The sequence below is a fragment of the Lissotriton helveticus genome, chromosome 10 (genome assembly GCF_964261635.1).
Source record: "Lissotriton helveticus chromosome 10, aLisHel1.1, whole genome shotgun sequence".
Lineage (NCBI taxonomy): Eukaryota > Metazoa > Chordata > Amphibia > Caudata > Salamandridae > Lissotriton > Lissotriton helveticus.
In genome coordinates, this window is record NC_136071.1 from 418,024,789 (window position 1) to 418,040,322 (window position 15,534).

At 48.1% G+C, this 15,534-nt stretch overlaps 1 protein-coding gene across 1 annotated transcript in view; it reads right to left on the bottom strand.

Annotated features, from left to right (window-relative positions):
• Positions 1-15,534, bottom strand: part of PGAP6 (post-GPI attachment to proteins 6) — a 500,899-nt gene that overhangs the window by 50,456 nt on the left and 434,909 nt on the right. The gene's annotated exons all lie outside the window — the stretch shown is intronic.

The following is a 15,534-nucleotide window of genomic DNA, read 5'->3' on the forward strand; positions in this document are numbered from 1 at the left end:
CAGTTAATTAGAAAAGGCATGGCTTTACAATTGGTTCTAAACTCGTTGAACAGAAGAACAGTAAGTCTTTCTTGGAGTATTCCATTTTTTTTACTCCTTAATTAAGGCCACTTTTTTAAAAGTATGAATGCACTTTTATTCCTTCCTACGATTTCGAGTTTGAATTTGCATAGGCTGCTGACTGTATCCAAGTCCGCCTTGCCCTAAGAGAACTAGATCCTGCTTTTTCAAGACAGGTTTTATGGCCGGATGCGAGACGAAGGTGGATGTCAGAATTTCTAAGTTTAGATTTAGGGCCATATGTATGAAGGTACCGATTTGCGATTCTGAAATAGCGATTTTTAAGAAATCGCTATTTCAGAATCGCAAATTGGTATGTATGTACAAATTCGCTTTATTTTAGCGAATTTTTAGTATTCCTTAATTGCGATTAGCAAATTGCGAATCGCAATTAAGGAATACTTTCCCATTCATTTCTATGGGCCAGGAGGCCCATAGGAATGAATGGGAAGGTATTCTCAATTTTGCGATTCGCAATTTTGAAAATCGCAAATTGAGTTATTTTATATGAAAATCGCAAATTGAGAATAATTTCAAGGGTGCAGGTCCCTCCAATAGGCCTCGTCCCAGGCTCGTTTGACATCGTATTGGGCTTTTTTGTAGAGGGCACGGGCATTCTTAATTCTATCTCTATCTTTTGCTTTTACTGCCTCTACCAGGGCTTTATATGCAGCCCTGCAAGACTTCCCATACCATTGTTCTTCCTTTTTAATATGCCTCTTCTGCCTATTGAAAACCTTTTTCGTAAAAAATCCCTTTAATTGATTAGAAAAAATTTGGTATGGATCGGAATGACATTTGCTGTCACATCCTCCTGTGTAGTGCAATTTTGAAGATCAATTGTTGCCTGTATTGTCAATTCCCTCATTGCCGCTATGTTATCCTCCTTCACTAAACAATTTGCCCATTTAATTCGCCTTGTGTCATTTGAGAGGACAATATCGACACCATCTGGGGGTGCCTCTTGGTAATTAGATTTAAATAGCTTAAAGGATAGAAGTAATGGATTGTGATCACTTTCAACCCTTTCCACTACCATCATATCCTTGATCTTGGGCCAATTCTCTTTGTTAGTGAGAATATAGTCAATACGGCTCTTACGAAGACCATTATTAAATTTAAAAGCCCCTAGTTTATCAGAAGCTGATCTGCCGTTTATTGCCCGTAGCCCTTGTCCAACACATAAAACTTTAAGCTGGAGTGCGGCCTCTGTCCACTTTTTGATAGGCAATAGCGACAGCTGTGGAATATTCCATGAACTATCTTCTTCCAGGGTAAGATCTATGTCATTACTGTTGAGGGGTTCAAAACAGCAATTAAAATCTCCCGCAACTAGGATATTACCTTTCTCATGATAAAACTCAAGGAGTACTTCTAACTGTTCAATAGTAACCGAGGGTTTGCCCCCCGGCATACCCCTTGAATAAATATTAAAAATAAAAAGAACCTTAGATTCAGGGCACTGGACTTGGATTAGTAGAATATCATTACTATTAGTATCCAGTTGTTTAACTGTATATCTACTATCTTGTCTTACCCACGTTAATAAACCCCCCTTGGGTCTTCCCCGCAAACTAGGAATTGCCGGTATAAAGAAGTTAAGATATTCTGGTCTATGCTCTGGTGCAACCAGCCAAGTTTCCTGGAGCAATACTAAATCTTTACTATCTAGAAAAGACAGCCAGTCTTGTGATGTAACCTTACTTCTTAGTCCAGCCACATTCCATGAGACCATCGATGTTACATCGGGGCCAATATCTATTTTATATTGACCTTGAGGCCCGCTGTCACCTGACACTCCAATTGTTACTCTTTGCCCAATTTGAATAACCTCTTGGGCCCAACTATTATTGGCGAATCTACCCAATGATACTTCATCTACCAGGGCCAGGGATTTCTTTACTGGTGAGCTAGGATATAGGGGTAAACACATTCTATGGGCGTGAGCTGGACTTATTCCCAGAGGAATCTTGTCTCGTTCACAAGGCAGTCATCATTGACATCCAGTGAGCTTAAAACCTCGTATCTATTGCTCAATGGGGCACGACTGGTGGGGAGACCTTCCTGAGTTGGGTAATCTCTTCTAATGTGGACTCCTGAGTGGGTGGGTGGATGATAAAAATAACCCAGGGGTAGTACGTTAATACAATTAAGGCGGATCCTGAGTGATCCCGCCTGCCTCAGGATATGCCCCACCAACTCCGGAGACCCAAAACTCAAGACTACACAGTCTCATCTCATACCCTTTTTTGTGTGTCCCACCCAGGTGACTTTTCTCACCATTTTAAACTCTTTAAAGAGATGCAGCTAGATTCATCAAAGACCCGTTTTGCGAGTCTTTAATAGCGATTCATAAGGAATCGCTATTAAGGACTTGCAAAACGGGATTCATATAGGAATTGCAAAAAATATTGCGATTCCTACATGTTCCTTATTTGCGATTAGCAAATTGCTAATCGCAAATAAGGAATAACTCCCCATGCATTCCTATGGGCCTATAGGCTTCTAGCACAGTTTTTTTTTATATTTCTTTTTATTTCAAATAAACAAACAAACAAGGCAATAAAATCAGTACAGCTGGATATACGCTCAGTGAGGAAAGGAGTGCATTCAAGTATGATACAAATCATCAGTGCAAGGGGGGGAACAGGGGAGAAATTCAAAGTCATAGACATCAATGCATAAACATCACTAGGAATGTCAGGTCAGGGGGAAGACGGAACCTCCGGAGCATCCACGAGGGGAGGTGTACATATATCACCCCGGTAGGAGTTCCAATGGCCCCAGACTTTACCCTACTTCTTAGGTCTGCCACGCGCTACATACACTGTCTTCTCTCTAAACATACACCAGTCCATATTCTCCTTCCATGCCTGGACCGTGGGCAGTCTCTGGGAGCCCCACAATTGCGCAATATCTCTCTTGGCGATCATATTCCCAAGGGTCCCCCACTGAGTCCGCGCCACATCCTAATCATTCGGCTCCCACACATTCAGCAGACAACGCCTCGCCTCCGGCAACAGCGCTATACCCGTGACCTCCTCCATCACAGCATGCACTTGACTCTAGAACAGCATCACCTCCGGACATTCCCAAATGATATGGAGGAAAGTACCAGTTAAACCGCATCCACGCTTACACAACCCATCCACAGAATATCCCATACAAATCAGACGAGGGCTGGTCACATAAACCCTATGCAGGATCTTGAGCTGTACGAGTCGGAGACAAGCTGGAATCGCGACCTCTTTCGGTGAGGATATAGCCGATTGCCAGTCCTCATCGTCCAACTCCAGACCGTCATTAGTCCAACCTCTCTGAGGTGGACCAACAAATCAACCCGATCATTAATCAATTTTTTATAGATCAGGGAAATAGTGCTGTCAGGAACGTATCCGTCAAGCACCCGATCTTCAAGCGGGGATGATTCCGGGATGACGGTACCTGCAGGAAAAACCGAACTCAGTGCGTGGCATATCTGTGCATATCGGAAGAACTCCTTATCCCTCAACTTATATTCTACTTTCAATTCCTCGAAGGTCTTAATCCTACCTTTGATCCAGATATCATTCACCCTGCAGATACCAATCATGTCCAACTTCTCAAAACCTTTCGACCTCCAGAGGCTGCCCAGTCTTTCAGACGCATAAAGCGGAGTTGCTCTAGTCAGTCGATCCTTCCATCCCATTGCCGCATTAGCACACTGCCACACTCGTACCGCTATTTTAGTGGGCCCTGGAAGTTTCTGCCCCGCAGATTTGGAGTAAAGCGCTCTGTTGTAATCGCCACCCGGCAGTAGCCACTTATCCATTTCAAACGCAGGGTTTGTCGCAGGACCGTACATTCCATGATTAATCGCTCCCAGCTGGGAAGCCCAGTAGTATCGCCTTATATCTGGAAGTGCAATACCACCGTCGTAACAGGGAAGCGTTAGCTTGGCGAGAGCGATCCGCGAACGCCCACCCCATATCAATTGTCTCTGTAGACTTTCTACCTCCCGAAAATAACTCGCCGGAATGGCGTCAAGTGTGTTTTGCAGCGCGTATAAAAACCGCGGCAAAGACATCATTTTAAAAAGAGCTGCACGCCCGAGAGGGGACAATGGCAGTCTACGCCAAGCCACAACGTCGGATTTTAAGCGTTGGAGCGGGGGAAGCAGATTACGTTCATAACGTACCACGGGGTCCAAGGCGATCAAGATCCCTAGATATTTAAACCCCGTTTGTACAATTTGCATGGGGCAACCGCGTGGTAATGAAGGAGAGTCACCCAAGAGTACATAGACACAGGATTTAGCCCAATTAATCACGAGGCCGGAGTTCCTCCCGAACGAGCTCAACACATCAAGCAAGACAATCAGCGATTTTCGAGGCGACGTAAGATACAACAAGATATCGTCAGCATAGAGCGATATTCGGTCCTCAAAATCCGGGGTCCACCGGATCCCCTTCATCGATGGCTCCCACCGCGGCTAAGCAGCCAGGGGTTCCAAGGCGAGGGCAAAAAGAAGCGGGGACAGCGGACACCCCTGTCGCGTGCCCCTCCCAAGAATGAAAGACTTAGAAGCCCGACCATTCACCACGACCTGGCCAATGGTTCCTCGTACAAAAGTTTCACCCAACCGATGAAACCAGGACCGAAACCAAACTTTGCAAGAGCAGCCCAAAGATACGGCCATTCCAACGTATCAAAGGCCATCGTAGCATCCAAGGAAGCCAAGTTGGCCGGTTCATGCAGTGACGCTGCTCTGACAAGGACGCCATGCAAGCGTCGTAAGTTCAATGCTGTGTTACCATGTGGAATGAAACCGGACTGATCCGGATGGATCAGGTCGCCAATCACTGTTTGCTAACAATTTTGCGAGGATCTTGGGCTCTGCATTTAAAAGCGAAATAGGTCTGTAAGATGCGCAGCGATCCCGCGGCTTCCCTTCCTTATGGATCACCACAATGGTCGCAAGTCGCTGATCACGAGGGAGAGAGCCGATGTCTCGTGACTCTCGGAACATAGAAAGAAGATACGGCGCCATTTTATCAGGACGCAGTTTATAAAGCTCGATGGGGAGACCATTAGGGCCCATAGCTTTTCCCGAGCGTACAGAACGGATAGCGGTTGCGACCTCGTCAAAGGAAAGTACTGCGTCCATCCGTTCCCTATCGGAGTCCGACAGGCAAGGCAATGCTATGTCCCGTAGCAGCAGATGGGAGTCCTCCTCCGGACTATCTGATACTGGGGAATACACCGTTTGAAAATATTCTGCAAAACACTCCACAATCTCAACAGGATCAGTCACTCTCACTCCGTCCTATCTCTCAATCACAGGGACCACGCGATTCGCCTTCTCCTTTCTATCTAACCAAGCAATCCATTTCCCAGCCTTATCACCCACATCATATAAACGTCCCTGCTGCTCTCTACTCATGACTTTAGCAGCATCCGTTACTGTAGTCAAGTTGTTTAAGACTGAGAAGATGAATCTTGTCGTGAGTGGTACACAATTCCAAATCCCCTTCCAACTCAGCTATTTCGGTCTCAAGGCGGACTACCGCTTCGTTTTTGCTTTTCTTAGCGGCAGCAATTAACGAGAGCGCCTGGCCACGGATAACCGTCTTGAAGGCCTCCCACAGCGAAACAGAAGAGGACACAGACCCTACATTCTCGGCAAAATAATGATCCAGAGACTTGACCAACTCCGCCCGGGTTTTGGGGTCACGGAGGTACCAAGGATTGATCGGGGCCACTCGACCCTCCGTTTCCATCTTCGCATCCATCATAAGCCACAGTGGGGAGTGGTCAGAAATGCCCCTGGCCAGATGTCTGACTTCCCTGACTGAAGAGGCCTGCGCCGCCGGCATCAGGACATAATGCAGTCTAGATAGACTGCCATGAGCACCAGAGTTCACAAGGCAGTCATCATTGACATCCAGTGAGCTTAAAACCTCATATCTATTGCTCAATGGGGCACGACTGGTGGGGAGACCTTCCTGAGTTGGGTAATCTCTTCTAATGTGGACTCCTGAGTGGGTGGGTGGATGATAAAAATAACCCAGGGGTAGTACGTTAATACAATTAAGGCGGATCCTGAGTGATCCCGCCTGCCTCAGGATATGCCCCACCAACTCCGGAGACCCAAAACTCAAGACTACACAGTCTCATTCCATACCCTTTTTTGTGTGTCCCACCCAGGTGACTTTTCTCACCATTTTAAACTCTTTAAAGAGATGCAGCTAGATTCATCAAAGACCCGTTTTGCGAGTCTTTAATAGCGATTCATAAGGAATCGCTATTAAGGACTTGCAAAACGGGATTCATATAGGAATTGCAAAAAATATTGCGATTCCTACATGTTCCTTATTTGCGATTAGCAAATTGCTAATCGCAAATAAGGAATAACTCCCCATGCATTCCTATGGGCCTATAGGCTTCTAGCACAGTTTTTTTTATATTTCTTTTTATTTCAAATAAACAAACAAACAAGGCAATAAAATCAGTACAGCTGGATATACGCTCAGTGAGGAAAGGAGTGCATTCAAGTATGATACAAATCATCAGTGCAAGGGGGGGAACAGGGGAGAAATTCAAAGTCATAGACATCAATGCATAAACATCACTAGGAATGTCAGGTCAGGGGGAAGACGGAACCTCCGGAGCATCCACGAGGGGAGGTGTACATATATCACCCCGGTAGGAGTTCCAATGGCCCCAGACTTTACCCTACTTCTTAGGTCTGCCACGCGCTACATACACTGTCTTCTCTCTAAACATACACCAGTCCATATTCTCCTTCCATGCCTGGACCGTGGGCGGTCTCTGGGAGCCCCACAATTGCGCAATATCTCTCTTGGCGATCATATTCCCAAGGGTCCCCCACTGAGTCCGCGCCACATCCTAATCATTCGGCTCCCACACATTCAGCAGACAACGCCTCGCCTCCGGCAACAGCGCTATACCCGTGACCTCCTCCATCACAGCATGCACTTGACTCTAGAACAGCATCACCTCCGGACATTCCCAAATGATATGGAGGAAAGTACCAGTTAAACCGCATCCACGCTTACACAACCCATCCACAGAATATCCCATACAAATCAGACGAGGGCTGGTCACATAAACCCTATGCAGGATCTTGAGCTGTACGAGTCGGAGACAAGCTGGAATCGCGACCTCTTTCGGTGAGGATATAGCCGATTGCCAGTCCTCATCGTCCAACTCCAGACCGTCATTAGTCCAACCTCTCTGAGGTGGACCAACAAATCAACCCGATCATTAATCAATTTTTTATAGATCAGGGAAATAGTGCTGTCAGGAACGTATCCGTCAAGCACCCGATCTTCAAGCGGGGTGATTCCGGGATGACGGTACCTGCAGGAAAAACCGAACTCAGTGCGTGGCATATCTGTGCATATCGGAAGAACTCCTTATCACTCAACTTATATTCTACTTTCAATTCCTCGAAGGTCTTAATCCTACCTTTGATCCAGATATCATTCACCCTGCAGATACCAATCATGTCCAACTTCTCAAAACCTTTCGACCTCCAGAGGCTGCCCAGTCTTTCAGACGCATAAAGCGGAGTTGCTCTAGTCAGTCGATCCTTCCATCCCATTGCCGCATTGGCACACTGCCACACTCGTACCGCTATTTTAGTGGGCCCTGAAAGTTTCTGCCCCGCAGATTTGGAGTAAAGCGCTCTGTTGTAATCGCCACCCGGCAGTAGCCACTTATCCATTTCAAACGCAGGGTTTGTCGCAGGACCGTACATTCCATGATTAATCGCTCCCAGCTGGGAAGCCCAGTAGTATCGCCTTATATCTGGAAGTGCAATACCACCGTCGTAACAGGGAAGCGTTAGCTTGGCGAGAACGATCCGCGAACGCCCACCCCATATCAATTGTCTCTGTAGACTTTCTACCTCCCGAAAATAACTCGCCGGAATGGCGTCAAGTGTGTTTTGCAGCGCGTATAAAAACCGCGGCAAAGACATCATTTTAAAAAGAGCTGCAGGCCCGAGAGGGGACAATGGCAGTCTACGCCAAGCCACAACGTCGGATTTTAAGCGTTGGAGCGGGGGAAGCAGATTACGTTCATAACGTACCACGGGGTCCAAGGCGATCAAGATCCCTAGATATTTAAACCCCGTTTGTACAATTTGCATGGGGCAACCGCGTGGTAATGAAGGAGAGTCACCCGAGAGTACATAGACACAGGATTTAGCCCAATTAATCACGAGGCCGGAGTTCCTCCCGAACGAGCTCAACACATCAAGCAAGACAATCAGCGATTTTCGAGGCGACGTAAGATACAAGATATCGTCAGCATAGAGCGATATTCGGTCCTCAAAATCCGGGGTCCACCGGATCCCCTTCATCGATGGCTCCCACCGCAGCCAAGCAGCCAGGGGTTCCAAGGCGAGGGCAAAAAGAAGCGGGGACAGCGGACACCCCTGTCGCGTGCCCCTCCCAAGAATGAAAGACTTAGAAGCCCGACCATTCACCACGACCTGGCCAATGGTTCCTCATACAAAAGTTTCACCCAACCGATGAAACCAGGACCGAAACCAAACTTTGCAAGAGCAGCCCAAAGATACGGCCATTCCAACGTATCAAAGGCCATCGTAGCATCCAAGGAAGCCAAGTTGGCCGGTTCATGCAGTGACGCTGCTCTGACAAGGACGCCATGCAAGCGTCGTAAGTTCAATGCTGTGTTACCATGTGGAATGAAACCGGACTGATCCGGATGGATCAGGTCGCCAATCACTGTTTGCTAACAATTTTGCGAGGATCTTGGGCTCTGCATTTAAAAGCGAAATAGGTCTGTAAGATGCGCAGCGATCCCGCGGCTTCCCTTCCTTATGGATCACCACAATGGTCGCAAGTCGCTGATCACGAGGGAGAGAGCCGATGTCTCGTGACTCTCGGAACATAGAAAGAAGATACGGCGCCATTTTATCAGGACGCAGTTTATAAAGCTCGATGGGGAGACCATTAGGGCCCATAGCTTTTCCCGAGCGTACAGAACGGATAGCGGTTGCGACCTCGTCAAAGGAAAGTACTGCGTCCATCCGTTCCCTATCGGAGTCCGACAGGCAAGGCAATGCTATGTCCCGTAGCAGCAGATGGGAGTCCTCCTCCGGACTATCTGATACTGGGGAATACACCGTTTGAAAATTTTCTGCAAAACACTCCACAATCTCAACAGGATCAGTCACTCTCACTCCGTCCTATCTCTCAATCACAGGGACCACGCGATTCGCCTTCTCCTTTCTATCTAACCAAGCAATCCATTTCCCAGCCTTATCACCCACATCATATAAACGTCCCTGCTGCTCTCTACTCATGACTTTAGCAGCATCCGTTACTGTAGTCAAGTTGTTTAAGACTGAGAAGATGAATCTTGTCGTGAGTGGTACACAATTCCAAATCCCCTTCCAACTCAGCTATTTCGGTCTCAAGGCGGACTACCGCTTCGTTTTTGCTTTTCTTAGCGGCAGCAATTAACGAGAGCGCCTGGCCACGGATAACCGTCTTGAAGGCCTCCCACAGCGAAACAGAAGAGGACACAGACCCTACATTCTCGGCAAAATAATGATCCAGAGACTTAACCAACTCCGCCCGGGTTTTGGGGTCACGGAGGTACCAAGGATTGATCGGGGCCACTCGACCCTCCGTTCCCATCTTCGCATCCATCATAAGCCACAGTGGGGAGTGGTCAGAAATGCCCCTGGCCAGATGTCTGACTTCCCTGACTGAAGAGGCCTGCGCCGCCGGCATCAGGACATAATGCAGTCTAGATAGACTGCCATGAGCACCAGAGTGGAAGGTGTATTGCGATTGTCCCGGGTGCATTAACCTCCAGCAATCTACCAATCCCAGCGTTTCCAAGAAGTCACCCAACCAAGAGTGTGATCTCGTGACATCCCTGGGGGGGTAACGGTCTTCCCTACCGGAGACGACAGAGTTGAAATATCCACCCAACACCAGGATGCCTTCCGGAAGCCCCAAAACTACTCTCCCCAAAATCAGCAAAGGTTGTAGTCTGTAAGCCGGGAGGAACATAAACAGAAAGCAGGGAGACAGACTTCCCCTCCCATCTACCAGTGAGAGCAGCGTAGCGCCCCCTGTCGTCAAGGATTATGTCATCAACCTCCAGGGAGAGGGAACCCCTGACCAGGATACCCACCCCCCTAGAACCAGTAGTAAAACCAGAGTGTGCCACAAGACGATAACCTCGCCGATTCATGGCATGGCATGCGTTTCCGATCAGATGAGTCTCCTGTTGCAACACTACATCAGGGGAGAGGCGTCTCAGTAGCTGCAGCACTACTCCACGTTTTATCCTATCCCCAGCCCGTTAACATTCCAGCACAATAACCTCAGCCCCCTACCCCCCATCCCAAGAAATAAATGCAGAGTCCACCCCGCAGCGAGCACAGCACCCAGGTCCAAGAGTTAAACAATGCGTTGCCTTGAAACAAAATGAAACATACACATACCCCCCTGCCCCAACAAATACCCAAAAAACAACCCCCCCCACCCTGCACCCCTGCGTTAGACTCAAAAGCCACCCCAACTTGCAGTGTGCCCGTCGCCCTAACATGAAACTAGTCTACAAAAAGAAACCCGGAGGAGGAAAAAGTCTCACCCCCCCGCCACCTCTGGGTATCACATCACAAACAGTGCAAGTATAAGAGTCATTGAACCACAGCTGCCAGTTGCGCGCAATGTCCAGGAAGTCCAAAACCACTGCTTACTCCTGTTCCAACGGGCCGCCTTCAACTCCTCCGGAATGTCCAGAGCGGTCACGTTGCATGGGCAACGTATCGAGCCAGTCACTCACATTCTCGGGCGGTCAAAGAAAAACGTCCGATCTTCGTATTCCACACGGAGCCGAGATGGAAAGAGCATCGCATATTTCATACTCATGTCTCTCAATCGTCGCTTCACCCCCTGAAACCCCATTCTTTGTTTCTGAACAAACTGGTTGAAATCCGGGTAGAACCTCACCATAGTGTTTTCAAACTTCGTGGGGCCGCCCACCCGTGATGCCTGCAGGATAGCGTCTCTATCCCTAAAGTTGAAAATTCTGGCGATGATAGGACGCGGAGGAGCGCCCAGCTTGGGTTTCCCGCCCGGCACTCTGTGCGCACGTTCCACAGCAAAGAAGTTGCTCAGGCCTTTGGGGGCAAGATGATTGAGGATGAGGTCCTCGACAAGGTGATCAACTGCTGGATCCTCCGGTTTTTCAGGGACCCCAATAATACGTACGTTGTTGCGTCTGGCCCGACTTTCAAAATCCTCCAGCCGGCGAGAAAAGAGATCATTGGAGGATCGTAAATTGCGAACCTCCGTCTGTAAGTCGGACACATCAGTCGTGAGGCTGGAGGTCTTCAAGTCTAAGGATTTGACTTTTTCATTGGTCTTTGATAAGTCCGCCCTGATCAAGTGGACATCAATTGCCACAGTGTCAAGCTTTAAGGCCAGAGCCTCATATTGTTGGCCGATAGAGGTCTTCATACTAGCAATGGCGCCCATGACATCACGCAGGGTCAAGTCATCCACAGCCGCCGAGTCGTCTCCCGCATCTCCCAAGGACCTACACGTACCACCGGGGGACCCCTTAGGATGAGTGTAGCGGGCCATGATATTCGATTGAGTAGTGCCCCCCCGTTGCACTGTCTTTGTCCTCCGTTTCTCGCTTTCTGGTTTGCCCGCCATATTGGATGTCGCGCCCCTGAGGGGCTTGCGGGACCTGGTGAAAATGGCTCCTTCGATTCACCCACCAGGTTCACCAAAACACCAGATTCCAGCCAGATCTCACGCAACTGGAGACATTCGATGGCAATCACACAGTGGGGTCGCGGGGACAGACTGCATCCCGGGTTGTTAGGGTGGCTCTAGACAGGAAAAAGCAGAGGAGCCAAAAACTAAACCGAAAGTTAACTCCGGGGCTGTGAGCAATGTCTCGTAGGCCGCTGTTGTTCAATTACTACCTGGGTGGCACTTTGACTCGAGCCCCGGGCAGTGCCATGGAACAGGCCGCAAAAGTTCAAAGTGCCGTAGTTACGGTTCCCGGAGTCCAAATCGATTTTTGAAAGCAGCCATTAGATCAGCTGGGTTGCATCTTCCATAAACCGTCGTCGTAATCAGGATAAAGTTCAGGATAGATGCGGGAGGTGGCGAAGGTCTCGGGAGCCCTGTGCTCACGCGTCCATCTCGGTTGCGCGCATAGCTCCTCCCTCTAGCACAGTTTTTTGATTTAAAAAGTGGAGTGCCTTATTTTTAAGCAAGGACCAATGCTCCTCCTCGCCATCTGTAATTTACGGGACGTTAGGCAAAATGATAGAGTAGGGACATGCCTCCGGAGGGAGATGAAGAAACACATCCTTGGGAGAACTATTTCCCACTCGATGTAGTCTCCCTACGGGGCCCCTGGGTCCCAACTTCACTCCAGGGTTTGTACCTATCACAGGGGCCTTTATATTAGACACTGGGGCCACTGGGGCCACAGGGGGGACACTCAAACCAGTGGCCGGTACGGTGTAAGCACTGGTGGGGCGTACTTCTATAGATTTAGTCCCATTGATGAGAGGTTGCTCTTTAAGTAAATGACTTTCTAAAATATTTAGTCTATGGACAATTAGATCGAGTTTCTCCATGACTGGGTGAATAAATGCCCGAAGCCTTTCCTCCAATTGCCCAATAAACTCTGGCATAGTGCCCTCGGGACTAGGGCCTGGCAAGGGTTCTGTGGGCTTACTCCCTCCCTGCGTCCTAGGGTTAATTTCCTGTCCCACAACTTTTTCTATTTGGGTCCCCAACCCAAGTGCAGGATTTTTATTCCTAGCCTGTTTTGCGTTCTGGCGACTTCCTTTTGGAGTGCTATTTCCCTTCCTTTTCCCAGGTGGGTCTTTACCTCTAGCAACTGGTGGAGCCCGTAACTGTCTTGTGCGTGTGGAGGGAGGTGAAGGAGGGGAACTGGGTGAGGATGAACATAGAGTATTAGACATTTGTGTAACCAACATAGGGTCCTCTTATGCAGGGAATGTTTACACATGCAGGGTCAGGGGAAAGGCTTGATTAACTCCAGTTGACTCTGTCGCTAATAGCGGTTTTAAAATCAGATTAAGAGGATCAAGTGAGAGCCTCCTCTCTGTAAGCTCTATCTCCTTAATCAGCACTGATTCGGCCCATTGGAGAAAGGAGTCTAGAGTCCCCACGCCCCCTGCCCCTGTCCCCCCCCTTGCGGGTGGTTTTGCTCATGATGTACAATAGGTTACAACTAAAAAAGGGTAAAACACTACACCACTGCTTAGTCTATTTTTTGGGGATTAAATAAATGTCTTGCAGCTCAATTAGCTGTACTTGTGTCCCAGTCAATATTGGAGGTGTTAGGGGGTTGGCCCGGACCGGCCTCTTCTGACCCCTGACGGCCCGCCCTTTGCCCGGGCTTAGCCCGGCGCTGCCCGCGCGCGTATCCGCGACGCAGGGGCTCTGCTCAAATTTAAGCGCCTCCTGGCGGGGAATGTGCGGTGGCGGCTTCCAGCGGCAAAGGCTCTTGGGAGTTGTGGTCCCCCCCTCGCTGCGGCCGCGCTACGATGGCGAGGAGCTGTGGCGGCAGAGGGAGACCAACAGCGGGACTAAGGAACAGCAGGCCAGTGAAATTAAATGCCCCCAAAAGAGACAATAGAGCGCTAGATGTTGAGTCTCTACTGATCGCCATCAACCATCATTGGCTTTCGCTTCTGTTTTGAAACCTCACGCTCAGCCAAGATACACCCTTGGTTTGTTAAATTTAATTTCTTGGTGTCTGCTTCATTTCTGGTGTTTATTTCCTTTCCAGCCTCGATGACTGTTTTGAGACCCTTGCGGGTGAATAGCAGAGCCTTGAGACCCTAGCGGGTGAGTATTCACGCTTATCAATTACTAATTGATTGAGGCATGATGTGTTTCATGTCACAACCTTTCCCTGCACCACCTTACTGTCTTTGTGGGTTTATTATTCCTTGACAAAACCAGATCCCTTAGCGAACCTTGGTTGTGCAAGTCTGTGCCATGGCATATCTGCCTTTGCTTCTCTCTTGGTTTTATGATTTTGCACTGGAACGCAGCACACCCCTCCAACCAGTGATCCCTTCAGAAGGCAAAGTTTACACACACATCATAGCTGTCTTGTGTAAATGTGTGGTGGCAGCTCGGCCAAAATCTAAATAGGGTGTCCTTCATACACATTGCTATTCTCAGACCCACATATTTCCATTTCTCCCATCTTGAACCCAACCCTAGCTGGTCTTTGGTTTTCCTCTGTGATTTTGCGCTCTTTAGTCGACATAAATTGGTATATTGTTTGAAAAACCTCTGACCTTTGGCATTTTGTTGGAGTCTTTACTAAAATATATCCCTTCTTCGCCTCTGGAGCCCTGGCTGTGCTTCGAGACCCAATGGCGGAAAAAAGAAACAGAAGATGGTGACTACGTCGAGGGGTTTAAGGGGCGAATGACTGAGGTCAATGAAGGAGGGTCAAAAGATGAAATGGTTGACAGGGTTCACAAAAATAGAGAGGAAAAGGACTAAAGGAGACAATTCCGATACAACCATTAGATGTTGGAATAATGCACAGCATGTGAATCCAAAAAAGATTCCCACTGCATAACCTTTTAAAATTCACTTGATTCTCTACCCTTTCTCTATTTTCCTACTATCTGCACACATTTACTTTATTATAAAAAGATTTCTCACGGATTACCAATAGTATAGTTTGCTCGATGGCTGAATAACATCAGTGCAACACACCTTTCATAGATGCAGAACGTCGGGCAAACGTGCAGTTACAATATTTTGCAGGTTTAACTCGAGGAAGCAGCACGTTTCATTATGCTTGCGTTTATTATGCTAACCTGGATTAAAGGATTATAAAATGGTTGCACAAAGTTCTCACCTCCATTTCATTTCTGAAACATACTAGGCTCTTTACATTATCTCCGAGGGTTTGCCTTAATACATTTATGTACTAATGGCATGTTTTATATTTTCAAACAACTTCATTTCATGTTGCTTACAATAATGGCAAACACAAGGAGAAGATGGACGGAGCGCTGAAACTTTTCACTCATCCCCAATCACAGATCTGGGCTAAATCCATCATCGTTCTTTAGCTCACTTCGCCACCCCAGTTCAGACACAGCTATATGCAAATCAGTCTTTGCCCTGTGCCTCATGGGAACAGTCCAGCCCGAACTGCCAAGCCATGTCTTCCCTGGACCGGAAACAAGCATCCTGGGACCAGTTTCGGGCTAACAGCCCTCATCAGCCAGGCTAGTTTGAATCCAGTGGCAAAGTGAGCAAGGGACCGTCTGGGCATACCCTGCTAACTTAGGGCTGGACTGTTCCCATAAGGCACAGGGTCAGACTGATTTGCATATAGCTGGGTCTGAACTGAGGTAGCAAAGTGAGCTAAAGAATGATGATGGATTAAACC